Source organism: Rattus norvegicus, chromosome 4 (assembly GCF_021556685.1).
Source record: "Rattus norvegicus strain SHRSP/BbbUtx chromosome 4, alternate assembly SHRSP_T2T, whole genome shotgun sequence".
Lineage (NCBI taxonomy): Eukaryota > Metazoa > Chordata > Mammalia > Rodentia > Muridae > Rattus > Rattus norvegicus.
Genome location: NC_141537.1, coordinates 115,607,150 through 115,634,249, shown reverse-complemented (window position 1 = coordinate 115,634,249; position 27,100 = coordinate 115,607,150). Strand labels below are relative to the sequence as shown.

At 44.1% G+C, this 27,100-nt stretch overlaps 1 non-coding gene across 1 annotated transcript; it reads right to left on the bottom strand.

Moving 5' to 3' along the window:
* Positions 1-10,192: 10,192 nt before the first annotated feature.
* On the bottom strand, positions 10,193-10,322 carry LOC120102677 (small nucleolar RNA SNORA17). The gene has a single exon (XR_015687371.1). It is a non-coding gene; the product is annotated as a small nucleolar RNA SNORA17 (small nucleolar RNA).
* Between the last annotated feature and the right edge of the window lie 16,778 nt (positions 10,323-27,100).

Sequence of the window (27,100 nt, the reverse complement as noted above, 5' to 3'; positions counted from 1 at the left end):
GGTGGTGGTCAGCTTGTGCACATCAGCCTAGTACACTCAGCTCCTGAACTCAAGGAGGCAAACAGGATGAGTTGTCTGAGGATTTCAGCAGTCTGAATCAGACCAAAGATATTTATCAAGTACTTACACTTGCCAGGAAATGCTGCTTGCAAGTGGGTGATGAGTTAGCAAGACAGAGGCTGAGGGAAGCAAGCAACCCAGTGGAGGGAACAGGGAAAGCCCTTGCTGGAGTTTGCAGGACAAGGAGTTAGGTGATGCTTAAGGCAGGAATGGAGAGAGCTGCAGGAGAATGGGTTGACATGAGGTGAAGAGACGTGATCTTGCAGACCCTATTAAGGATTTGGAACAGTTTTGTCAATGTAGTAGAACTCAAAGATGACATATATGTTTATTGATCTTATTGAAAATATGGCCTTTATTTTATTTTTTCACATTTGTGTGTGTGTGTGTGTGTGTGTGTGTGTGTGTGTGTGTGTGTGGATGCGCAGAAGTGTACCTTGCAGGAGGTCTTGGGGATTGAATTTAAGTCATCAGATTTGATTGCCAGTGCCTTTACCCACTGAGCCACTTTGCTGGCCCCAACAGTATGTTCTTACTGCAATGAAGTTTATGTTTGGTTAGAAAACGGTTGTCACAATGTTAGTAAATGGTTGTCACAATGTTAGTAAATGGTTGTCACAATGTTAGTAAATGGCTGTTACAATGTTAGTAAATGGTTGTTACAATGTTAGTAAATGGCTGTTACAATGTTAGTAAATGGTTGTTACAATGTTAGTAAATGCCTGTTACAATGTTAGTAAATGGTTGTTACAATGTTAGTAAATGGTTGTTACAATGTTAGTAAATGGTTGTTACAATGGTATTTTAAAACACAATTACTCCTCATGTAAGTCAATGACACAATCCCAGGGACACTGTTTATCCATTTATATAAGAAACACTGTGACCTACCTCTATGCATTTTGGATTTAACAAACTGGTGTTTTCTTTGCCTTTTCTAGAAGGGCCAATAGGGTGTAGTTTTGTTTTAAGAAGCTGGAGTTTCCTTTGCCTTTTCTAGAAAGGCCAAGAGAGGATAACAGAAGAGAGCTAAACTGGCCTGCTTAACAAACGAGGATGTTTATCTAGAAGTGTCACTGCTGCATGGTGGGCGAACTCATGCTCAGCTTCACTGATGCTAATAAATCACCTTCCAAAGTGGTTGTTCAAACTCACTGTCTCACCTGCAGTATTTAAGCTGTTGTTCCATATTCTCCCTGATGCCTGGGGTCACCAACCTAAACTCTCATCTGTCTGACGTGCAGATGTCACTATCGTCATTTATACTGTCCAGTCACTGGTATGGGCTGATTCATAGGCTTAATGGCCATTCTTGTTTCCTCATGTATAATTTAAAAATTAATTAATTATCATGCATGTGTGTGAGTGTACACTCATATGTATGTGCCAATAAATACATGGTTCTGTGTGATTGTGGAGGCCACAGGATGGTGCCAAGTGTCCTTCTCAATCACTCTCTGCCTTTGAGGCAGGGTCTCTTTCTGGCTGAGGTTCTTGCTTTCTCAGCCAGGTTGGAAGCCAGCAATCTGAGGGATCCTCCTGTCTCTGCTTACTTGCAATTGCAGGCATGTGTGGAGCACCGGGCTTGTCAAGTCAGGTGCTGAGCTCTGATTTCTGCTCATCACAATTGTGCAACAAGAATCTGTAACCTGATGATCCATCTTTCTGGTCCTGATACATGAGGGTTTTTTTCTTCTGTCTCTATATTGTTTTTTGATTTTCTGCTAGATTTTTTTCAAAGCCAATTTTTTGGTATTTTATATTTCCCACATCTATGTTGTTTTTTGTTAGCTTTATCACCACAGATATCTTCTTCCAGGCTGGAGGTATTTTTAAATTTTATGTGATGGTTTATGCTTTACATTTTAGGGTAGTAAAATTTATCAATATTTACTTGAACTGGTTTGCTTGTGGCTTTGAGACTTTTGTTTAAGAATTTTTTTTAAACAGGGCTGGAGAGATGGGACAGCTGGTAAAATGCTTGCTGAGCTAACAGGAGACCAAGGTTTGTATTTCCAGCACACACATCAAAAGCTGAACAGGATGGCATGTGTCTGCAACCACCATGCTCACAGGATAGACCCTTGAAGCTCCCTGGCTAGCCAGTGATATGAGAAGGTGAACTTCAGGCCATAAGGCAAATAAGAAATAAGGCGGAGATCAATTGAGGCAGACTGCCAGCTGCCATGTGGACATGCATCCATACGTGTACATCATACACACATTCCTACAGGCCAAACACACCACACTTGTTTAAGCTGGACAACTTATGATGCCTCATACTTATAATTCCAACGAGTCTAGTGTCTTCCAGGACTACAGGCCTCAAACAGCCTGGGCAACTTATCAAAACATGCCTAAAAAAAAAAAGAAATTAAAAATACACCACCTACGAGATACTACAACAAAGTAATATAAAACATGATTTTAAAGCTCCGTTTTCCATATTTGCCTCTTAGACACTTTTGCGTCTATTTTTGGGGTATGAATCAATCAGGAATGTGATCCAGTTAAAGAATGGCAAGCAAGGCTTCTTCACCGTCACCTCGACAGGCCATCCATGCATGCTGCTTTGACGTGTGATGCTGGCCTCCAATTCTGCAGCATCTCTCCAGCCTGCTAGCCTGTCCTTGCATCAGTGTCTCTCAATCCCAAGCTCTTAAAATGAGCTTCCAAAACTTAACCTTTGTCTCCCTCCAAAATTTCATATATGCGTATGATGTATTTTGATCATTTTCACCCCAGTTAGCTTCCCTGAAATAAGCTTTAAAAATTGATAGAGCAAGTTATGATCTCCCATTTCCTTCAAATTATCTTGGATATTGCTTGAAAATATTTTTATTAGAAGATATTAATTATATAATACTAGGTTCCATTCTGACCTTTTCAGGCATGTATGTAACATGTTTTGGTCATATTTGCCCTTATCGCCCTCCATGCCTTCACCCCCACTGACCCCTTTCTTTCTAACTGGCTAACTAGTCCCTTTTGCTTTGACGATCCCTGTATGATCCAGTGAGTCTCATGAGGGTCACAGAAGCATGACCAGGGACATGAGCCTCTTATCAGCAGCTACTTCACTGAAAAAAGCATTTCTGGAAGAGCTGGAGAAAATGTCTCTCCCTTTCCATGGATATTATTTTGATTTGTTTCTTTGTTTTGTCTCTTATTTTTTTGAGACAGTCCTGTAGTGCAGTCAAGGCTGTCTTGAGTTTGTAATCCTTATCTGACCCCCCTCCCAGTGATAGATTCCAGGCGTGAGCCCCCGCACCTGACTGTCTTGGATATTCTCTACCTTGAGCTTTTTCCTTATGTAATTCATACAAGATTTTATTTTCAATTCCTCCATCTATGTGGTGATATTCACCTACACATTTTCTTTGTATGTTATGCTTGCGCGGTTTCAGAGTTTTAAGTCCTCATTAAATAGATGGGAGAGCCTTTCTTTATCCATTACATGATGTTGTTTGATGTGAGGGTGATGGAATCTATGTGGCAGGATGTGTTCGTAGGTTTGTTTGTCCACATGGCTCGTTCTGAGTGGTATTTTTCATTAAAGCCAGGAAAGTATTTTCTTAAGCTTTCTTAGCTTTTCTACCAAACTCTGGAAACTAAAGAGGGACTTATGGGGCCCCTGACTTGATAGCTGGATTCCTGTGAGTGTGGTTGCATAATGATTTTCCCCAAATTGAATTGTTTTCTCCTTGCAGGGGTGGGACAGAGGAAAGGGACACCTAGGAAGCTAATGCATCTAGAAGGCTTGGTTTCCAGTGCCCTTCCCCAAGGTTATAAAGAAGTAACAGTTGCCTTGGAGACTCTTCTATGTAGCCATCTACAAATTGAGCAAGGACTCACTTTCCAGCTCAGTTTTCAGACAGGCTCCCTTAATGATTTGGCTAGGCCGCTGCCTCAGAGAGCTCCGGGGAGGAAAGAGAAAAGCAGCTTTCTACAGCAATCCAACCCTGGGTTACAGACGTGTGCTATCATACCTGCTTTGGGTTTGTTTGTTTTAAATGTGGGTGCTAGGGATCCAAACTCAGGCCTCCATGCTTATGTGGCAAGCACTTTACCAACTATGCCATCTTCCCAGCCCTCCACATAAGAAGAAAGAAACCCCCAAAGCAAACTAGACGTACATCCTAGTTTCCCACTGTGGAGTCATGACAAACATGCAGAGTTCTTAGTTAGCCCTGACAGCTCTCTGTGTGCTTGCTCATAAAACCTTCAAAATAAGCATGCTGAGAGACCTGGGAAGGCTTCTTAAGCACTTTCTGCAAATCTATCTATTTGCACTGTAGTTTTCATGGTTTTACCCATAACTGAGATCCCCAGTCTCACCGACCCTAAGTCTCCAGGCCTCCGGGGTAAGGCCTGCTTCTTTTCCGTCTTCTCTATCACCTAAGTCAATGACCAAGAGTCCACTTTCTGTGCAGCTTTGGAAATGTCACAGCCAACATCTCTTTCATCATCATCTTTGCTGGTGTACATTTAGACTGTTAAACTGCTATTTTCATAGGGAGCTTGAAATAGATCATCAATAAATTCCATTTGTCACCTTATTTTTGGGTGTATGTGTGGTGTGTGGGTACATGGACATATGTGTGTTCGTGTCCAGTGTCCATGTGTGTGCACAGAGGCCAGAGGAGGTTGGGTGAACAACTCTATCACTCTCTGCCTTGTTCTCTTGAAAAAGTCTCTTTCTGAATCAAAGCTAGGAGCATAGGAAACTCTGGATCCTATTACTTCTGTGCCCACAGTGTTGGGGTTGCAGGGGACACACATGGGATTTTGAGGATTTGAACTCAGTTCTTGTACAGCATGCTGTCTTAGCCTCTAACCTATCTCCCTAGTGCCCATTTGTAACCCTTCCCCGCATGTCCCATATTGCTTTCCACCATCCATGCCTTGTTCTCACGTAGGCACATGTTTTATATACCAAGTCGGATTTAGAGAAACATTTGATCTTCCTGTGTGCATTCTAAATTATTTCCATACTTCCTGTTTGAAACAAGTCCTCACTATGTAGGTAGACCAGGCTGGCCCGAAACCTTCCTACCTCTGTCTTCGCAGTGGTGAGATCATGGGAGCACATTACCATGCCAGACTCTCCTGCTTTACTGTGATGGTTCTTTCCCTTGCTCGGTTACCCTCCTGTGTTGGAAAGTTACACTCTCCACACTCTCTCCATTTTTACTGCGAGTGTTTGGAAGCCAAGGATTGTTAAGTTTTAGACTTTCAGTGGCTATTCTTAGACAATCTTCATATCTCTCTGTACTTGTGTTGCTTGTCGATTTGTCGGGCTTTCAAAGCACCTAGGGAGGTGTGACTGTTGAGAGGGTGCAATCTGTGTTTGCTTTAGCTGCTGTGAAAGGAGCCATCTTTTTTTTTTCCCATTTTTTTTATTTTATTAACTTGAGTATTTCTTATATACATTTCGAGTGTTATTCCCTTTCCTGGTTTCTGGGCAAACATCCCCCTAATCCCTCCCCCTCCCCTTCTTTATGGGTGTTCCCCTCCCCATCTCCCCCCCATTGCCGCCCTTCCCCCCAACAATCACGTTCACTGGGGGTTCAGTCTTAGCAGGACCCAGGGCTTCCCCTTCCACTGGTGCTGTTACTAGGATATTCATTGCTACCTATGAGGTTGGAGCCCAGGGTCAGTCCATGGATAGTCTTTAGGTAGTGGCTTAGTCCCTGGAAGCTCTGGTTGCTTGGCATTGTTGTTCATATGGGGTCTCGAGCCCCTTCAAGCTCTTCCAGTTCTTTCTCTGATTCCTTCAATGGGGGTCCTGTTCTCAGTTCAGTGGTTTGCTGCTGGCATTCGCATCTGTATTTGCTGTATTCTGGCTGTGTCTCTCAGGAGAGATCTACATCCGGCTCCTGTCGGCCTGCACTTCTTTACTTCATCCATCTTGTCTAATTGGGTGGCTGTATATGTCTGGGCCACATGTGGGGCAGGCTCTGAATGGGTGTTCCTTCTGTCTCTGTTTTAATCTTTGCCTCTCTATTCCCTGCCAAGGGTATTCTTGTTCCCCTTTTAAAGAAGGAGTGAAGCATTCACATTTTGATCATCCGTCTTGAGTTTCTTTTGTTCTAGGCATCTAGGGTAATTCAAGCATTTGGGCTAATAGCCACTTATCAATGTGTGCATACCATGTGTGTTTTTCTGTGATTGGGTTACCTCACTCAGGATGATATTTTCCAGTTCCAACCATTTGCCTACAAATTTCATAAAGTCATGGTTTTTGATAGCTGAGTAATATTCCATTGTGTAGATGTACCACATTTTCTATATCCATTCCTCTGTTGAAGGGCATCTGGGTTCTTTCCAGCTTCTGGCTATTATAAATAAGGCTGTTATGAACATAGTGGAGCACGTGTCTTTTTTATATGTTGGGGCATCTTTTGCGTATATGCCCAAGAGAGGTATAGCTGGATCCTCAGGTAGTTCAATGTCCAATTTTCTGAGGAACCTCCAGACTGATTTCCAGAATGGTTGTACCAATCTGCAATCCCACCAACAATGGAGGAGTGTTCCTCTTTCTCCACATCCTCGCCAGCATCTGCTGTCACCTGAGTTTTTGATCTTAGCCTTTCTCACTGGTGTGAGGTGAAATCTCAGGGTTGTTTTGATTTGCATTTCCCTTATGACTAAAGATGTTGAACATTTCTTTAGGTGTTTCTCCGCCATTCGGCATTCCTCAGCTGTGAATTCTTTGTTTAGCTCTGAACCCCATTTTTTAATAGTGTTATTTGTCTCCCTGCGGTCTAACTTCTTGAGTTCTTTGTATATTTTGGATATAAGGCCTCTATCTGTTGTAGGATTGGTAAAGATCTTTTGAAAGGAGCCATCTTAATTGTGAGCAGAAATCTTGGACTTCTGCTAACTGAGAGTGGACTTAGTGCTAGTCTGAATTCATTGCTGAGTTCTCACCATGATGAACTGTGACTTGGAGCTTTGGCCAGAATAAACCTTTCTCCTTCAGGTTGTTTTTGTCAGAGTTTTTTAAAAGACATTTTATTATTTTTAAAACGACTTAAATTATGTGCTTGTGCACGAGTGTGCGAGTGTGTGCGTGTGTGCCAACATACATGTGCGCGCGCGCGCGCGCACACACACACACACACACACACACACACTCACACACATGCGCGCGTGAGGGTGTGGTTGCAGGTTGCTGTGGAGACCAGAAGAGGACATCATCTTCTGGCACTGCAGTTACACATGATTGTGAGTGTTGGGACTGAACATGGGTTCCCTGAAAAAGCTGAATGCTCTCCTAATCACTGATTCTCTCTTCAGCCACTTTGCCAAAGTATTTTTTCTTGTTTGCTTTTACTCACAACAGGAAAAGAAGTGAAGACACTATTTTTTAAATAGGACAAGGAGAATATCAACTTCTGTCAGTGTATCCTCCCTCTTTCTGTTTTCTGTAGCTGAACAGTCATATTTTCAAACATTAAAAACATGTAATTTGGGCCTGGGAAAATAGCTAAGTGGTAGAGTGTTTGCTTAATACTTACATCACTCTATATTAATCCCCAGTAACACACACACACACACACACACACACACACACACACACACACGAATACAATTTCAGCAGTCAGGAGGAGTCCTGTGAGTTTTAGGCCAGCCTGGACTACAAATTAATTTCCAGACCATCTTGGGAATCAGCGTGAGACCTTGCCTCAAATATTCAAAGGAAAGAAAAAAAGGAGAGGGAGAGAGAATGGGATGAGGAGGGGGTGAGAGAGAATGGAATGAGGAGGGGGAGAGAGAATGGGATGAGGAGGGGGAGGGAGAGAGAATGGGATGAGAAGGGGGGAGAGAGAATGGGATGAGGAAGAGGGAGAGAGAGTGGGATGAGGAGGGGGAGGGAGAGAGAATGGGATGAGGAAGAGGGAGAGAGAATGGGATGAGGAGGGGGAGGGAGAGAGAATGGGATGAGGAGGGGGAGGGAGAGAGAATGGGATGAGGAGGGGGAGGGAGAGGGAAGGCAATGGCAAACAGTTAAAAACCTCTTATTTTGCAGTTTTCAAAAACGTTTTATTGGTTCTTTGTGAATTTCACATCATGAACCCCAATCTCACTTATCATACCCTCCCCTCCCCTCATACCTGCACCCCATACTTGCAACCTCCCCCTAGTAGAGAAAAAAATCTTGTGGAAGCTGTAGTATGACCCAGAGTGTCCCACAGTATACCTTTTTGTCCACACTTCTCTGTTTGCAAATGCTCATTGCAATGAATCCTTGGGCTGGTACAAGGCGCCTGGCGTCTGCTATTCTATCAATACTGAAACCTCAATGGGACCCCTCTTGAATATCCTGTTGTTGCTCTGTGTCCTGGAGATCCTGTAGTTTTGGGTCTGCAGGAACAGCCCCTTCATGGACTTCAGCAGTTCCTGGATGGAGTAGATGGGATGGACCAATCAAAGCCCTGGATATGGGCCTACATGCATCTGAGCTGGTGAGCCTGCTGGCTTTTCTGCTCTCGTGCCATCTGGGCTGGCTCACCTGCAGCCCCCACGTTCATGGCCAGCTCTACTCTGCTGCCCATGTGAGACGCAGGGCCTGCTCTCCCCAGTGATACAGCAAGTGAGGGGTAGAGACAGCACTCCAGCTCTCATGAGTACTGGCTTCTCCTACCTGCTGTGGGTGGCAAGGGGTGAGGGTGGCTGAGGGCATCTCTTTCTTGCCCACACTGTTGCAGGACAAGTTGTGTGCAAGACGAGTTGTGAGGCCAGCTCCTTACATTCACATCTTTGAGACCAGCTTACCCATGCTGCCTCCACCAGGTTCAGCTCTATTCTGCTGCCCAGGTGAGGGGCAGGGCCTGCTCTCCCCAGTGCTGCAGCAGGTGAGAGGCAAGGACAGCTCTCTTGCTCTCATGACTCTGTTCAGGGCCAACTCTCCCACCCACCAGTGGTGAGGGGGAAAGGGAGGGAAGTGGATCTTTTCCTTCCAAATGCCACTGCACAAAAGACAAGCAGTGTGGGCCGGCTCGCCCACAGTGTGGGCCATGACTCCCACAAACCCTACATCTAGGGCTAGCTCTACTGTGATGCCCAGGTGAGGTGCAAGGCATGCTCTCTCCAGTGCTGCCACAGATGAGGGACAGGGACAGCTCTCCTGCTCTGATGACCTCAGGGGCAGCTTTTCTGCCTGCTGTAGGTGGCAAGGGGTGCTAGGTGTGGCACCTCTCTGTCCACCATGTCACCTCACAGCAGACAAGTAGCCGGACCAGCTTTTCTATGCTCGCATCCTCATAGCAGGCTTTCCTGAGTCCCTGCTGCCACCAGGGACAGCTCTGTTGTGCTGCTCAGGTGAGGGCAAGGCCTGCTCTCCTGAGTGAAGCAGCTGGAGAGAGGCAGGGCTATCTCTCTTGCTCTTGTGTGCCCAGGGCCAGGTCTCATGCCCGCTGCAGGGGGTGAGGGTTACAGGGGAGGATTACATCTCTGCCCTGTTCACATCACCGCCTGAGAGGCGAGTGGTAGAGCCAACTCTCCCATGCTCATATCCTCGGGGCTGGCTCAACCACAACTCCTGAGATGTGCAGGGTCTGCTTTCCTGAGTCCTGCAGCTAGATAGGGCTGGCTTCGGCTTTCCTGTTCTCATGTCCCCAGGGCCAGCTCCCTCAAGATGCCCAGGTCATAGGTAGGGCCAGTTCTGTACAACTCTTGGACATCAACATGTCCCCAGTGGCAGGCCAGACCAGGGACATCCACTTGGCCTTTGGTAGTAACAGAGCCCTGATGCTGCAGGTCCATTGTCCTAGACATGGCCCCTGGTGGCAGCACAGGCCAGGACCCCACCATGCTCCCTGGTGGCATCAACAGTTATTCACATGAGGCTGTTCCTCACTACTCCAGGTCTCTGTGGCACTGGACTGGTGGTCATTTCAGGCTCCCTCCCTGTTCAGACTCCGTGGAGTTGGACTGGTGGTTGTCATGGGCTTATTGCTAGCCTGGCCCGCCCAAGTGGCCCCTTGCCAGGGTCATTTGTCACCTGCCCAAGGCCACAGTCCCAGGTGGGGTTCTTCTAGTCTCTTCTTTGTTCCTCATCCTGGGAGCCGAACTGTGCCTGTCTGGCGCTGGAGTGATGGGCATGTCAGGCTGTCTTTTTTTTTCAAATGTTAGGTGACTAATCATTGAAATGTTCGTAGATCAGAGCACTGAGCTTAGACATAGCCTCTCTTCCCTGCCACCTACTGATGGACATGTGACACAGCAGCCATACCTGTAATGCCTCCAGGGACAGGTATTTTACAGTTTTAGGTTGGACCATTAGTCATGTTTGACAAAGCACTTTATTAATTTCTGCACTGCCATTATATTTCTCCTCTGTGGACTCACTCTTCTAAAACATCCTTTAAAGTTCCCATCACTGAGGGTTTGAGAGGAGCAGGTTCCTAGAGTTGTCTATCTAAAAGTCTACTTCCTTTCATTCAGAATTTCACATGCCACACCATTTATATGCCTTTTAACATGTAGCTGTGGCCCAGGAAAGCTAAGGTGCTGGTGAAAAGTCAGTCCCATGCTCAGACATGTGGGTGGAAACTGGCCGCGCTAAGACTGCACGCATCACGGAAACTGGCAGGTGTAGACAATTTGATTTTTTTTCCCTCTTGGTTTGCGGAGCCTAGCACCAAACACTGCCTCTGGACCACCTGGAATCTGTTTTCGGTGTGGTGATACACCAGGGGAGAAGACAGATTCATGCATGGTTTGTGGAGCTTAGAGCAGAAAGATATCCATCCGAAGTAGAGTAAATGCTAGGGTGAAAATACGAAGCAGACAGGTGAATGGGGGACCAGGGGGTGGCTAGCGGATTGCAAAAGAGGGCTTACTGGGAAGATGAGGTCTAAGCAAAGATCTCCTCCACGGGCTTCTTTCTGCATAGAGGTCACAATGCAGAGCCCACAGGTGGGAGGTCAGCATCTATCTGGTATTTTCATGAGGTTGTGTCTGAGCAGCAGATTGAGAACAGCCGAGATGAAGTCAGACAAGGAAGTAAGTTAGCTTGTACAAGGTCATGTTGTTCCACAAAGTGGGTTTCCTTTTATTCTGAATGACATGGGCAGTCACTGAGGGCTGGAGCTTATCTGCCCCACTTACGTACAGATGGAGAGGCTCCATGCAGCAGCCATGGCTTTTTGGGATGTGCGTGTTGGCAGTACACCAGGGGTTCCCCCAGTGATCTTACATCTAGAGTCAAATGAGCCCAGATGGGTGTGGTTCACTGAATCCTCGGGGGACTAGAGCTTGGCCACAGTAATTACCCAGATTCATCTTGGAGCATCATGTTCAGGGGCTTTAAAGACCACTGATCATTTGTGGCAGGCTCGTTCTGCTCTGTGAGGATACAGACATGGCAGAGTACAAGTGTTCTCTCTGAGCTTCTCATGCAGTAATTCTTTTCCTACAAATCTGCAGGCAGTAATTAGAGATATGTCAAGAACTCGGCATCAATATGTTTCCCTTTTACCTGTATTAGTAAAAAAATCGAGGGAAAACCTCATGTCCTCGAATCATAATGGAAACGATACTGTAATATATAATGTTTTAGATGTAATATATAGTGTTCCAGATTTTAAAATTTGCCAAATAGCAAATGACATGAAAAAGGTTACAATACAACTGTCAATAGAAACAAAAAACATGATTAACTATGACCATATATGCTATAATTTTTTTTATTAACTTGAGTATTTCCTATTTACATTTTGATTGTTATTCCCTTTCCCGGTTTATGGGTCAACATCCCCCTAACACCTCCCCCTCCCCTTCTCCATGGGTGTTCCCCTCCCCATCCTCCCCCCATTGCCACCCTCTCCCCAACAATCATGTTCACTGGGGGTTCAGTCTTAGCAGGACCCAGGGCTTCCCCTTCCACTGGTGCTCTTACTAGGATATTCAATGCTACCTATGAGATCAGAGTCCAGGGTCAGTCCATGTATAGTCTTTAGGTAGTGGCTTAGTCCCTGGAAGCTCTGGTTGCTTGGCATTGTTGTTCATATGGGGTCTTGAGAACCTTCAAGCTTTCCAGTTCTTTCTTTGATTCCTTCAACGGGGGTCCTGTTCTCAGTTCAGTGGTTTGCTGCTGGCATTCGCCTCTGTATTTGCTGTATTCTGGCTGTGTCTCTCAGGAGAGATCTACATCCGGTTCCTGTCTGCCTGCACTTCTTTGCTTCATCCATCTTATCTAATTGGGTGGCTGTATATGTATGGGCCACATGTGGGGCAGGCTCTGAATGGGTGTTCCTTCTGTCTCTGTTTTAATCTTTGCCTCTCTATTCCCTGCCAAGGGTATTCTTGTTCCCCTTTTAAAGAAGGAGTGAAGCATTCACATTTTGATCATCCGTCTTGAGTTTCATGTGTTCTAGGCATCTAGGGTAATTCAAGCATTTGGGCTAATAGCCACTTATCAATGAGTGCATACCATGTGTGTTTTTCTGTGATTGAGTTACCTCACTCAGGATGATATTTTCCAGTTCCAACCATTTGCCTACGAATTTCATAAAGTCATTGTTTTTGATAGCTGAGTAGTACTCCATTGTGTAGATGTACCACATTTTCTGTATCCATTCCTCTGTTGAAGGGCATCTGGGTTCTTTCCAGCTTCTGGCTATTATAAATAAGGCTGCAATGAACATAGTGGAGCATGTGTCTTTTTTATATGTTGGGGCATCTTTTGGGTATATGCCCAAGAGAGGTATAGCTGGATCCTCAGGTAGTTCAATGTCCAATTTTCTGAGGAACCTCCAAACTGATTTCCAGAATGGTTGTACCAGTCTGCAATCCCACCAACAATGGAGGAGTGTTCCTCTTTCTCCACATCCTTGCCAGCATTTGCTGTCACCTGAGTTTTTTTTTTTTTTTTATTAACTTGAGTATTTCTTATATACATTTCGAGTGTTATTCCCTTTCCCGGTATCTGGGCAAACATCCCCTTCCCCCCTCCCCTTCCTTATGGGTGTTCCCCTCCCAACCCTCCCCCCATTGCCGCCCTCCCCCCCCAGTCTAGTTCACTGGGGGTTCAGTCTTAGTAGTCACCTGAGTTTTTGATCTTAGCCATTTTCACTGGTGTGAGGTGAAATCTCAGGGTTGTTTTGATTTTATGCTATAATTTTAGTTCATAAAAGCTCAAGAAAAATGAAAAGTTTCTCATGAGAAAACAACTGGGCTTGAATACATCAATACATTGTTACTTGTGTATTTTCAAAGATTTCCAAAGAGCTATGTATTACTTTTTTGGTAAGAAAATATGTTACAAAGAAACTGTCTCCTAAGGCATATGATAGCAAAACAAAATTTCTACACAAAATAACATTAACTGAATGCGTGCATCAAATATTTTTCTGGCAGTGAATGTATAAAAATCCCATGTGAAGAGCTACAGTTCGGAGTGGCTGCTCTAACTCTCTGGAAAGCCATTGATATGGATCGAATTTGAGTCCAGTTAATTTCGGTGCATGATGGCTTTAATTTGCAAGGTTTTATAATAAAGTTTAGAAAACATTGAAGACCAAGCTGACATCCAAAGGCTCGCTGTTATGAAGAAGTTCTGTTGTGTTTAACTTTCGTTTCTAAACAGTGATTACAGAGATAAGGAAAAGAATAGGAACTGTCAGGTTAATTTTAAAACTTGGCTTGTAGGCTTATTAAAAAACATCTTTAAAAGAAATAAGATCACACACAATCTTTTTATAGCAGGGTGACAAATGTGTCATTAGGTAAAGTGCATGTTGGCATAAAAATGAATGTAATTTATATTTGAATTTTTGGCTAATCAAATGACATATGTTTTATTGTCTTGCAGTTATATTAATGAGCAATATTTAATTAAAAGCTAATTGAATATTCCAGGAGGCAATTATCTTGCAATAGAGATGCCAAATCTGACAGGGGGAGGCAGGTGAGCAGAAAGCAGAAATTGTGTAATTATTCCCCTCAGAGATGGAAAGGAGAGCCCACACCTATCATAGAAAGACTTGTGAAGTTTCCAACCCAAACTGCACTGTATCCTTCCTTGAACTTAATTCAAACTTTCTCCATCACACAAGCCAAGTGCAATGAGAGCAATGGCAGGTGCTGTTTATTAGTTCACAGATGAAGCTCTATAGACATCCTTTGACCCTAACCCAGGAAGAGTTGCTACCCCTCTTCTCATTCACAGTGCCCCTGCTACTGACCGTGTGCTTTACACTTCACAAGTATAATTGTCCAAATGACGATGTGGAGGGATTGAGAAATGAAGTCTTTGCAGATATAAGAGTTTTGGATATACCTTACCTTTTAGACGGCATCTACACAATCATTGTGACTCAAGAAATACTTTGCAAGCCTCTGGTTTTAGGAGGAGGGAAGTAGAAATATTGATTGACTTGAACATGGTGTCTCTGAGCTGTGGTTTTGATGCCCTGAGCAGATGTTTGATGGAGAGGCAGAGAGTGAAAGGCCAGCAAGACACAGAACTAAGCATTCAGAGAAACAATGCCGACCAACCAGAACTTCCAGGGACTAAGCCACTACCCAAAGACTATACATGGACTGACCCTGGACTCTGACCTCATAGGTAGCAATGAATATCCTAGTAAGAGCACCAGTGGAAGGGGAAGCCCTGGGTCCTGCCAAGGTTGAACCCCCAGTGAATGTGATTGTTGTGGGGGAGGGTGGTAATGGGGGGAGGATGGGGAGGGGAAGCCCATGTAGAAGGGGAGGGGGGGCTAGGGGGATGTTGGCCTGGAAACCGGGAAAGGTAATAATTGAAATGTAAATAAGAAATACCCAATTTAATAAAGATGGAGAAAAAAAAAGAACTAAGCATTCAGCTGCTGACCAAGACTGTATCGGTCTGTAGTCATGGAAGACAGGCTGCAGAATGGCAAGCTGGCTTGGTTTTGGTTTTACTTTAATCTGCAAGGCAATCCCCTATCTCCCACCCAAAAGAAAGCTCAGTGGGCTGGGGAGATAGAGTAAGTACTAAAGTGATTGTTGGGCAAGCATAAAGACCTAAGTACAGTTCCTCTCACTGGGAGGGCAGAGACAAGACAATCAGAAGGGCTTGTTGGGCAGACAGCCGGGCTGAATCAGTAAGCTCTAGGTTCAGCAAGCAGGGCCTGTTTCAAACAATAAGGTAGAGGGTCGGTGACATGGCTCAATGGGTAAAGTGCTTGTGACAAGCATTGATCCCTAGGACCCACGTGGGAGAAGGGGAAAATGACTCCCACAGGACCACACATTTGCTGTTGCAATTGTGAACACACACACACACACACACACACACACACACACACACACACAGACACATGCATATACATGTATATATTCACACAGAGATGTAATAATAATTAAAAACCTGAGGTGGAGATGACACCTGACATTTTCCCCTGGCGTGGCTCCATCCTATCCCATTCCAAGCTCATACATGAATATGTACACAGAGACAAAGAATGACAATATGGTGGTTTGAATATGAATGACTCTCTTAGACTCGGATGTTTGAATGGTCAGTCCCCAGTTAGTGGAACTGTTTGGGAAGACTCAGGAGGTATGGCCTTGTTGGAGTAGATTTGACCTTGTAAGTGGAAGTAGGTCACCAGGCATAGGCTTTGAGGTTTCAAAACCATATGCCATGCCAAATCTCACCCTTTCTCTGCCTGCCTGCCACTTTCGGATCAGATGTGAGCTCTCAGCACCTGCTGCAGTGCAATGCCTGCTTGCCTGCCACCACGCTCTCTCCCATGATGATAATGGACTAACTCTCTGAAACTGTAACCAAGCCCCTACTTAAATGCTTCTTCTATAAGTTGCCTTGGTCACCGTGCTTTGTCATTGCAATAGAATAGAACAGAAAGCTTAGCTAGTAAGTATGGCCAACTTTTCAAAACCCACTAGGCAAGTCGTCAATCAAGTTGGCTTGTTCCCGTGATTATCTCACAAGGGAGAGCGCTCCTAAGAACAGGACATCAATAGTAACTTGAACATTTCTTTAGCCTATGATTGGAGTTAGGTTTGGGGCTCACATAGAGTCACAGGTCTGGATTTAGAGTTAGAAGAAGTACGAAGTGGTACTTGCTTTTAAGTAATGTGGGGACACCTACCAGGGTTTCGTTTAGTAACTCGCCTATTTATTTGGTTATTGTGAGATAGATTCTCAATGTTTAGCACAGTCTGGCCTTAAACGGATGTGTCTCTTACATGCAGAGGTTCTAAACTTATGAAGCCCAGCTGCATTGTAGGGTCCTTCCTATCCTCCTCTTTGTGTTGCATGCACATGTGTGTACAGGTATGTGTACCCATGTTATATGCATACAGAGGCCAGAGAATGCTGGGTGTCCTCAGTTTTGGGGATAGTGTGTTTCAATGAACTGGAAGTTTGTCATTAAGGATAGCATGGCTGGCCAGTGAGCTGAGAGAGCCACATACCTCCCTGTCTCTCTGTCTCCCAATGCTGGGATTACAGGTACATGCAGGGTGCTGAGGATTAGAACTGAGTTTGCCCATGGAGATTTCTTTTCTGTCCCCAGGGTATAACTTTTAATTATCCTCTACACAATATTCTTAAGGTCTTTGTTTTTCCTTCTTCCAGAGCTACGTGAGTGATGTGTGGTAGTGGGGCCTGGATCTCACTTATTTAAAGTCTTGGTGATTTTCCATTTTTAGTTTGCTAAATTCAGTTCTCATTTCTCAGTCTTTATTTCTCATAAGAAACCATAACAACAGACTATTTTAAACCTTGGCATTCGTTCCCATTTGCATATCATCTACAGATTGGGAAGTAGATGCTAAGGCTGGTTAGTAACTGCGGGGACACAGTGTAATCTGTCTGGACAGTGACCTTCATTACTCTCTAATCAGCCTCTTCTGTTACTGCAGTTGGCACGTCCCAGACAATTCGGCCATCTTACTCACCTTGTTTCTGGGTTTAGAGATTTTCATGATTCCTTTTGTTGATCATTTTAGTTTTAAGTTTAACAATAAAAAATTCCCAACCTTCGTGCTAAGGAGATGGCTCCGTTACCAGTATCCTTGTTGTGAAAACATGAGAATCTGAGTTTGTATTTCCACTGCTGCAGGAGCAGAGACAGCTTTCCAGAGCTGCTGGCCAACCAGTCTAGCCACTGGTAGTTCAATGAGAGACTGCTTCAAACAAACCAAAAACCAAAAAGCCAAAAACCAAACCCAAGACAGAGAGCAACCAGTGTGGACTTCTGGCCTTCAGACACATGAACACATGTGCACACACATGCACAACATACACGCACATGCACAATGTGTATACACATGCCTGAATGTGCACAGTGTATACACACATGCACAAGTGGTCATACACATTAAAAATGAAACAACAGCAACAAAACCAATTTCCAATTTATTTGCTTTTTCTTATACTGTAGCCAAGCTATTCATCCATTTACTGCTTAACTTTCCTCTCCCACAGCCTTGGAAATATTTATGAATTTTGGAGAGATATTAATTTAAAAAAATCCCCTACCTAACTTACTGTAAACAACGACAGGCACCCATGTCTTTTGAAGTGCCCAATTTTTAAAAAGAAAAGTCTGTATTTTGCAATACTGCTGGTCCATCCAAAGAAATTAGACAGTAAAACAGGATTCAGTATTTAATCTGGGGATTAAAGCCAAGAATTAGGTAGAGAAGCTTGCAGAGCAGATTAGATTTGCAATCTGAAAGCCCACACAGCCAGCTGGGCAAAGATATATTAATGGTGTACTGAAATGTGATTTCTGACATTTCCTTTAGTCACAGGGATGAGCAATGAAAACATGATCCTCTTTGAGCTCCAGAGGAGCTTATAGTAAACTCCAGATATGAAAAGGGACGCGGTCTTTTTATTACCACTATGTCATTATCTTGCATTAACAGCCATAATTAGTCTGAGCCAGACTATCATCCGCTATTGAAATATCCCAAACTAATTAGACATGAGATATGTTACTGGGACGAGATCAGGAGACCAAAAATGTACACGAACGAGGCATTCTGAGATGATGAATGCAAGTCATAATAATATTTCTGGAATAAATTAAAAGCAAGACAAAAGAGAGAATAAAGTCGGTCGGGGGGGAGGAACCGGAGTCCTACTTCTTCAGAAAGTGTAATCACACACTGTGAAATTCAGCTGTGGGGAGGGCCGCCATGGTGTCTATACTATGACCGGGGCTCCCAGTGATAGGGCTTGCTATGATTTAATGCAAGCCACACAGAAGCCACACCAGACATTGTGACAGAATGCTGGAAGTAATATAAAAGAAGAAGGTTTGCTTTGACTCAGCTCAGAGATTTTGATCCAGGTCGGTGGGGTCTGTAGTGCAGTGGTCCATCATGACAGAGAGTGAGGTGGCTCGACGCTGCTCCCTCATGGGAGCTGGGAAGGAAAAGAGGAAAGGCTGAGGTTCGAATACCTTCTTTAAGGGCACACCTTCCTGATTTACGTCCCTCCTCTTGGCTCTACTGCTCTCCTCCTCTTCCTCTTCCTCCTCTTCCTCCCCCTCTTCTCGTTATTATTATTTGTGTGTCTGTGTTTGTGTCTGTCTGTGTGTACCTGTAAGGGTAGAGGCCAGAGTTACCAGGTCCTCCTCAAACTGTAATTAGATACAGTTCTGAGTCACCCAGTATGGGAGCTGGGACTTGAACTCAGGTCCTCGGCAAGGGGAGGGTGTGCTTTTGACCACTGAGCCATCTCGTTAGCCTGTGGCTCCGTCTCTTAAAGGTTCTAATGCTTTGGAACAGGGATACGTACCAGTGTCTAAGCCTTGAACATGTGGGCTGCTGGGGCACCATAACAGGAGGGATCAATTAGAGAAGGCTGTCAAGGCTCACGTTTGACTTTCTAGATTCTTACAATAGTTACTAAGTTTGAAGAAATGTTTCATGGGATATTATGAAATATTTGGCCTATAAACATGGTATAGACAACACTGAAGAAATGCTCATATGTTTTGCGCAGTTAGGTTGTAAGTAGACGTCTGGCATATTACTCCCTCCTTCCTAGTGCCCCTACTCCTCAGGATTCAACTGCGGACACTATCACACATCTTCCCTCCCTCTGACCTTTTCCTTCTTCGTCCCTCTTTCCTCATTCTTTTCTCCCTGCTCCTAACATGCCAGTGTTCAAACAAAAGAACGATTCCCACTCATAAAATCAAACAAGAAAAACTTAATGTGTAGGGAAGCTTATAATTTATCAACTTTAAAGAAATAATAGTGATAAGTAGGCAAACATTTTTGCCAATAGAAGCTGGTTCATCAAAGTTTAGAGCCCCTGCTTCACGAGGTTTGCACTCATTGGGGTGATCCCTTGCAAAGTACAGCCAGCCCCTGCATCTGTTGGCTATCTGTGGACCGTGTGAGCTAGACATTGTTTGTTGTGTACCGTGAAGTATTTAAACCTTTGCTTTTCTTACACCCACACTAGGGAAAAAGATGCTGCAGGCAGGGAAAGGGAAAGGAAACAAAGTGAGTGCGTTCATTACGGTTTTCCTTGACACGACAAAATTCCTTACAAAAAGAACTTGATGAGACAAGTGTTTGCTGTATCTCATAGTTCAAAGGTACAGTGCATCATGGCAGGGAGTTCAAGACAGCATCAATAAATGGTCGGCTGACCATACTGTATCTAGAAGCAGCAGGCAGGGGGAGATGAATGCTGGTTTTCAGCCTCTCCTCTCCTGTCCTCTCCTGTCCTCTCCTGTCCTCTCCTGTCCTCTCCTGTCCTCTCCTGTCCTCTCCTGTCCTCTCCTGTCCTGTCCTGTCCTCTCCTGTCCTCTCCTGTCCTGTCCTGTCCTCTCCTGTCCTCTCCTGTCCTCTCCTGTCTTCTCCTGTCCTCTCCTCTCCTGTCCTCTCCTGTCCTCTCCTGTCCTCTCCTCTCCTCTCCTGTCCTCTCCTGTCCTCTCCTCTCCTCTCCTGTCCTCTCCTGTCCTGTCCTGTCCTGTCCTGTCCTGTCCTCTCCTCTCCTCTCCTCTCTTCCCCTCCCCTCCCTTCCCCCTCCCTCTCGTTGAGCTCTGAAGTCAACCCACAAGAATGGTCCACCATTAGGATGGGTCTTCCTAATTTAGTAAAACTGATTTAGAATCTCCCTCACAGACATGACATCAAGTTGGCAATCAATATCAACCATCACAAGGAAAAATGCAAAGTCAGGTGACCATGCATTTTTGGAGGCCAAGAAGGCTTTAAAAGAACAATCTATTAGACAAGGCCAACACCAGGACCCAGCAAGTGATCAAGTTGTGTTCTTTTCATTGTCTGCTGAGCACCAACCAATCAATAGGAACTTGGGCCACAGAGAGATTGATGCTCACCAAAACCGGATACAACTTGCTCAGTACTTCATCCCACCTACTCTGCAGTGAGCCCCAGTGACATGATACTTCTACTAACCTTCTCCAGGACCTGAACACCACAAGTTGGGAGATGGCAGAAATTCCTCCTACTCAGCTTGGCACTACACAAAATCAGCTTCATGATTTTCAGTAAACCAAGAAATAGATGGATCTTCTCCATAGCAACCGTGATTCTACGTTTCACCACGTAACAGGAGCCACCCATTTAGCTATTATTTTAGTTCCGGGTTCTTTGAGGCGATCCTAGAAACAAGAGGGCAGGACCAAAATGTCAGATTGATGTTAAAACAGGAGAAGCCATAGGCGTGGAGGTTGTTATCCTGCTCTCCTTCAGGCAAAGGGAAATACCAGAAGAACTTAGAGATGAGGAAGGAGTGATTTAGGTCAGACAGGAGAATCTCTTTCTAGAGTCCTGTAGTAATAAAAATAAATTAGTTATACAAAGAGAGTAACAAATGTGACCACACACATTTTTTTTTTTTGCGTGTGTTTTTAAAACAAGGAGCTAAAAGAGGAAGGATTAAATGAGGAGGTGACTATGATGCTCGGGATGGACACGGATTCAAAAGGCAAGGCCCTCTCACAATGAAGAGACACTTGATTAAAAATGATAGAATGTACAAATTGGTGGTGTACAAAGCACGTTTCTCAACAAATATGCTATGGAAAGTTGATAGACTTCCTTAAAATATCTAGATGAAAAAATTGACTTATAACTGGGTCCTGCTGTCATTAAGATTAAAAACAGGACATCTAGGGGCTGGAGAGATGGCTCAGTGGTTAAGAGCATTGACTAGTTTTAACAAGGACCCAGACTTTGTTCCCAGAACCCACATGGTGGCTTACAACTGTCTGTAACTCTAATTTCAGGGGACCATCTGAGGCCAATTTCAGGCCTTTGTGGGTATCAGGAGCAATGGTGACACACACACATACATGCAGTTAAAACACCCAAACACATAAATATTAGTAAAATAATAATAATAAAAAAACATGTCGTCTACATTGGAAAGAGTGTCATAAAGTAGGTTCTGGAACATATAAGTTGATTCAGCATTTCTGGAGGAAAATTTAATATTTGAACAAGTCCTATGACCAGTGTTTGAAACTGGCATTTGGAAATCCTGGTGTGTTCAGAGCTGTGTGAGGGAGAGGGGCCTACACATCAACACTCTCAGTAGTTAAATGTTAGAGCCATCTTTAAGTCTTTAAATTAGTAAAGCAAGAAATATTCATATTTAGTGCATTCAATAAAACACAAAACAAATTTAAGACAAATACTCAATACTTTTTGATGTAAATGAGTTTAAATATATTATGCAAAATGCTTACTCACTTAAATTATTCTATACAGGAAAAGTACTGACTGATGACACAGGATTAAATTTTGTTAACATTGGATGGGATCATAATATTTTTATATTTCATCTACTATATCTATTTCCCCCCTATTGTTTTAGGTTTACTTTTTTATTTGCTTTAGCCACATGTTGTAATCTTGGCACTTGGGAGGTAGATGCAGGAGGATCATCAGTTTGAAGCCAGCCTGGGATATTTGAGAAGCCCAAGAGTGAGGGGGAGAAAAAATTTTCTTTGAATATGTAGAATGGGTTTATCATGACCCAGAAAAAAAGTTGGAAAAAATACTGTTTGAAAAAGAATCAAATGTAAATCCAAGACTTAAAAAAAATCCAAAGAGAAACATCAATGTTAAAAATCTTATTTCTATTTAGTAAAAATATTTAACTGCTTAGAGAAGAAATGCATATTCTTTGGAAGACTTCAGTATTTGTCCTTGTAAAGAATACACAGCAGCTGATGGGGACCCACACTTTCAATCCCTACAGTTGGGAGAGTACAGCAGGAGGTGAAGGCTGCCTGAGACAGTGTCTTAAAGTTCCAAATTGAATAATTATTTCTGCTATAAGAAAATGAGCCACCAACCAAATAGCAAGCACTGGCTAAGCCTAGGCCTCCTGCATACATGTAGCAGATGTGCATCGTGGTCTTCATGTGGCTCTCCTAACAGCTGGAGCACGGGCTGTCTGTCTGACCTCAGTGGGAGGGGATGTACCTGGTTCTGCAGTTACTTGATGTGCCAGGGTGGGGCGATGTGGAGGGGTTCCCCCTTCTCAGAGGAGAAGGGGAGGGGGGTGGAGGAGGGGCTGTACGAGGGGGTACTGGCAGAAGAGTGGGGGCTTTGATCTGGATGGAAAGTGAATAAATAAACGAACAAAAAAAGTAAAATATGCAAGGAGATATTAACAGATTAAAGAACGATGTCTGAGAGGAGCATTTGCACATTTATGAATCAGTAGATAGGGGGCGGGTTGTGCTGAAGCAACAAAACCCACCCATATCAAGGCATTCATGTGAAAGTTAATTTCTTGTTCATTCACTGTGGGTGCACTGGAGAGATCCAGCAGTCGGAGATGCAGGCTGACTCAGGTTCCTTCCTGATGAAAAAAAACCTTACATCGTGGTTATACAAGGAGAAAAACCTCAGTTGTGCTATTCGAAGTTGAGCTCATTGAAGTATGGGGAAGGCTGAGAACTCCTGTGAGGAACATGGGCATGAAATGAATGACCTAGATACACAGGAATGGCCATATATTAATGACAATGACATCAACCAATGGGAACGCTAAAAATATTGGAGGAGATTGTTTAGAATGTTTCTTTAAACAGTTGGGAACTCTGTAGGTTAAAGTACAAGGAAGACACATGAAACTCAAGAAGGATGACCAAAATGTGTACACTTCACTCCTTCTTTAAAAGGGGATCAAGAATACCCTTGGCAGGGAATAGAGAGGCAAAGATTAAAACAGAGACTGGAGGAACACCCATTCAGAGCCTGCCCCACATGTGGCCCATACATATACAGCCATCCAATTAGACAAGATGGATGAAGCAAAGAAGTGCAGGCCGACAGGAACCAGATATAGATCTCTCCTGAGAGACACAGCCAGAATTCAGCAAATACAGAGGCGAATGCCAGCAGCAAACCACTGAACTGAGAACAGGACCCCCGTTGAAGGAATCAGAGAAAGGACTGGAAGAGCTTGAAGGGGCTCGAGACCCCATATGAACTACAATGCCAAGCAACCAGAGCTTCCAGGGACTAAGCCACTACCTAAAGACTATACATGGACTGACCCTGGACTCTGACCTCATAGGTAGCAATGAAGAGCTTAGTAAGAGCACCAGTGGAAGGGGAAGCCCTTGATCCTGCCAAGACTGAACCCCAGTGATTGTTGGGGGAGGGTGGTAATGGGGGGAGGATGGGGAGGGGAACACCCCTACAGAAGGGGAGGGGTTAGGGGGATGTTGGCCATGAAACTGGGAAGGGGAATAACAATCGAAATGTAAATAAGAAATACTCAAGTTAATAAAGATGAAAAAATAAATAAAAATTAAAAAAAGAAAGCACAAGGAAGAAGCACAAAGCATCTGAGTGTTCTCTTGTGAGATTCTGAATCATAAAGAAGAGGGGAGAGGCTGACCGACAGCGGCGTTGACTGAATTTGATTCCATGAAACGTCATGTGACCCCAGAGACATTTGGACCTGAGGTGAGATTTTTTTCAGATGTAGTTTTTAAATATGAATGGACATCTGGTTGGAAGTCATTATTTAGTCATTATTTTTTACAATTTCCCCTGTTTTTAGAGTGGTTTATAAAATCTGGAACTTTCCAGAGCACCCAAGAAAGTCTTTCAAATACAGATAGTTGAGCAAAACTCTGTGGCATTTCGGTGGCCTCGCTGCCAGAGAGAGCCGTGTTATTTCTTCTTCAGTTCTGTGTCTTTACTTAATACTTGCTTGTCAAAGCTGATGGGAGTCCACGACCCCGACTCCTGTCTGCTGGCTTAAGAGTGACAGTTCCCATTTCTACAAATCCTCTGGAAGTAATAGAAATAAAAACTCTCTACGGCTTCCACCTAAATTATTTTTCCCTGTCTTGGAGATGCGCATCTTTAAGTAGTCAACGGAAGAAGGTGAGCTTAGTTCTCATGTCTGCCAGAATGTAGGGCAGTGACATTGGATGATGACTTTGCCAGCTCTGTTTGACATACACAGAATATAAAAGATGTATATTTATTAGCTTTTGGTAATGGGTTTCGTCTGACATTTTTTTCTGTTTTCTCTTTAATTTTTTAATTTAATTTTTAATTATGCATCTACACCCGTGTCTGTGCTGGGGCATGTGCACATGAATGCCGGAGACCAGGGGTAGCATGTCAGATTTCCCTGAAGCTGGAGTGGCAGGCAGTTTTGCGTCACTGGAGCCTAGAGGTTGGAAACTGATCTTGGGTCCTCTGCAAGAGCAGGAAGTGTTCGGAACTGCTCTCCTGTCTCTCTCAGCTGTGTATTTTTGATCCTTGTGCATAAAGGAGTTTGGTTATATCCCTCTCTCATTATCCTCTCTTGTCTCCTCCATTTCTGCTTCTCCCCTTCCTCTTCCAGATGTGTTACCTCCTTTTTTGATGCCACCCGGTTTTAGTGACCCAGTGAGTTTGCTTGGGGTTCTTTAAGGGAGCTTGAGTAAGGCGCTGTTTGCAGGAATCTATACTCCTTACCAGTGTCTTTGTCACTGAACAAAATCTCGCTCCCTCCCCCACCAACTGTTATCTTCGAACAGCTCCTCTCTAAGGTGGAGAATAACTCTATTTTTTTCCCTCCCCACAAGATCCGACACCAGCTGGGAGCCCTTACCGCATTCTGTGTGGCTGTCACGCAGTCCCAGGCATTGAGCAGTAATGACTTCGGAGTCACATTCCTTTTCAATGGATTCATCTCCTGAGATTCATCTTTCTAATTTCTGCTGCTCCGAATCTCAGCAGAGTTATGATGAGCTTAAGTGTTCATCAATTAATGTCAAAACTCAATGTAACACCTTCAGAGCGGCCTTTGACAGCCACTAGCATACAAAATGAACTCGCTAATGATCAGTTCCTGAGCAGAGAGTCTCTGGGATGTGTGACGATGAGACATTTAGGCTCAATTCATAAAATATGCATGGGTCCTTAAAAAATGAGGACTCAAAAAATATCGTGCGTAGAGTAAAATGAGGGGGGGGGCGAAGAACAGTCATGTGACAGATGAGCCCGAAGTTCTTTCTAGTCTTTAGATTTGGAGTTTGCACTTCTTTCAGAGAAAAAGTTAGCTCAGGGACTTGGTGAGGAAATTTCAGAGCTCCCCCAACTCTGAAATCTCAGCTGTCTTTGAAGCTGTACTTTTTTTTTATTTATTATAATGTCACAAAAGAAAATGTGTATTTCCATTACTCACATGCGCTTCAAAGCAGTTCTCTAGTGATAATTTTTAATGCAACGGGCTTATTTTCTTCCAGGGGAAAAACAATATCACACATATATTGCTGTGAACAGCCTCATGTACCCGATATCTGGTGACTGAGTGCATCATCCACTGCAGCCATCAGGGCTCTGCAACAACTAGTCTGGGCTAATTCCACTGTGCAGAGACCTGGGGTGCTCTTCTTGCAGAGTGGGCTCAGCCCAAACAGGACTCTCATATAGCTGTGTGTGTGTGTGTGTGTGTGTGTGTGTGTGTGTGTGTATGTGTGTGTGTGTGTGCATGCATACACTTGTTTAGAGCCAGAGGCAAGCATATATTACTCATTAGCATATATTAATTAAACATAATATAGATTTCATTATGACATTATCATACACATATGTATGGTACTGTGATAGCATATTACCCTCACAGTCCACCTTGGGTTTTGAAACAGGTTCTTTCAGTGGCCTGGAGTTCTCCAAGCTGACTAGATTGGCTAGCCAGTGAGTCTCAGGGATCTTTCTGTCTCTACCTTTCCAGTGTCTTGGGAAGACAAGTATGTGTTACCACACCTGGCTTTTGTATTTATTGCTGTGGCTCAAAATCAGGTGCTCATGTATGCATGGTAAGCACTTGGCTGGCTGGCCTGTAGCCCCAGTGCTCTGTGCCATCATGCTCGATAGGCCTGGCCCTCTGTCTACAAAGGCTGTTCATTGTGAACGCTGGTTCTTTTCATTACGGCCAATGCCAGCTCTTTCCTTCACGCTCCTAATGTTGTCCACATCAGGTGCTCTGCCTGGAATGTACTCTACTTCACTGTCCTCCTGAAAGTCTCCTTGTGCTGGGCAGAACTGGGCTTTTCCCCCTTCAGTGCTTCTATGGCATCTGTTTCTCTCTTACAGACCTTATCACACTGTTAAGTCTACTGCCATTCACAACTCTTATCGCTTTATCCTTAGCACCTAGAAAACTAAGGCAGTGCAGAGCAAGAGCCCAGTCCTTGCTTACTGTTGAGGGGATGGGGCAATGGACCAGGGGACGTCAGGACGACTGCTGTGACTTCCCCACTCCCCAATTTCTTCTCAGGCTCAGGAAGGCAATTGAAGTTCTCAGCTGGCATGAATTCAGTGTTTTTCTATGTTTTGTCTTCGAAGGAGAGTGTTTCTTAATTATATAGCAGGCCAAAGTAAAAGAGTAAATAGCAAGACAGGTAGATAGATAGATAGACAGACACCAAAACATGGAATTGAGAGCATGAAACATCTGCAGAAATTGACTGGGGATGTCCCTTTAAGGCAGCCAGGCAGACTTCCAGATAGATTCCTGGGCAAAAGTCACTGTCTTATGTCAGAAAGACGGTTTAGAGCC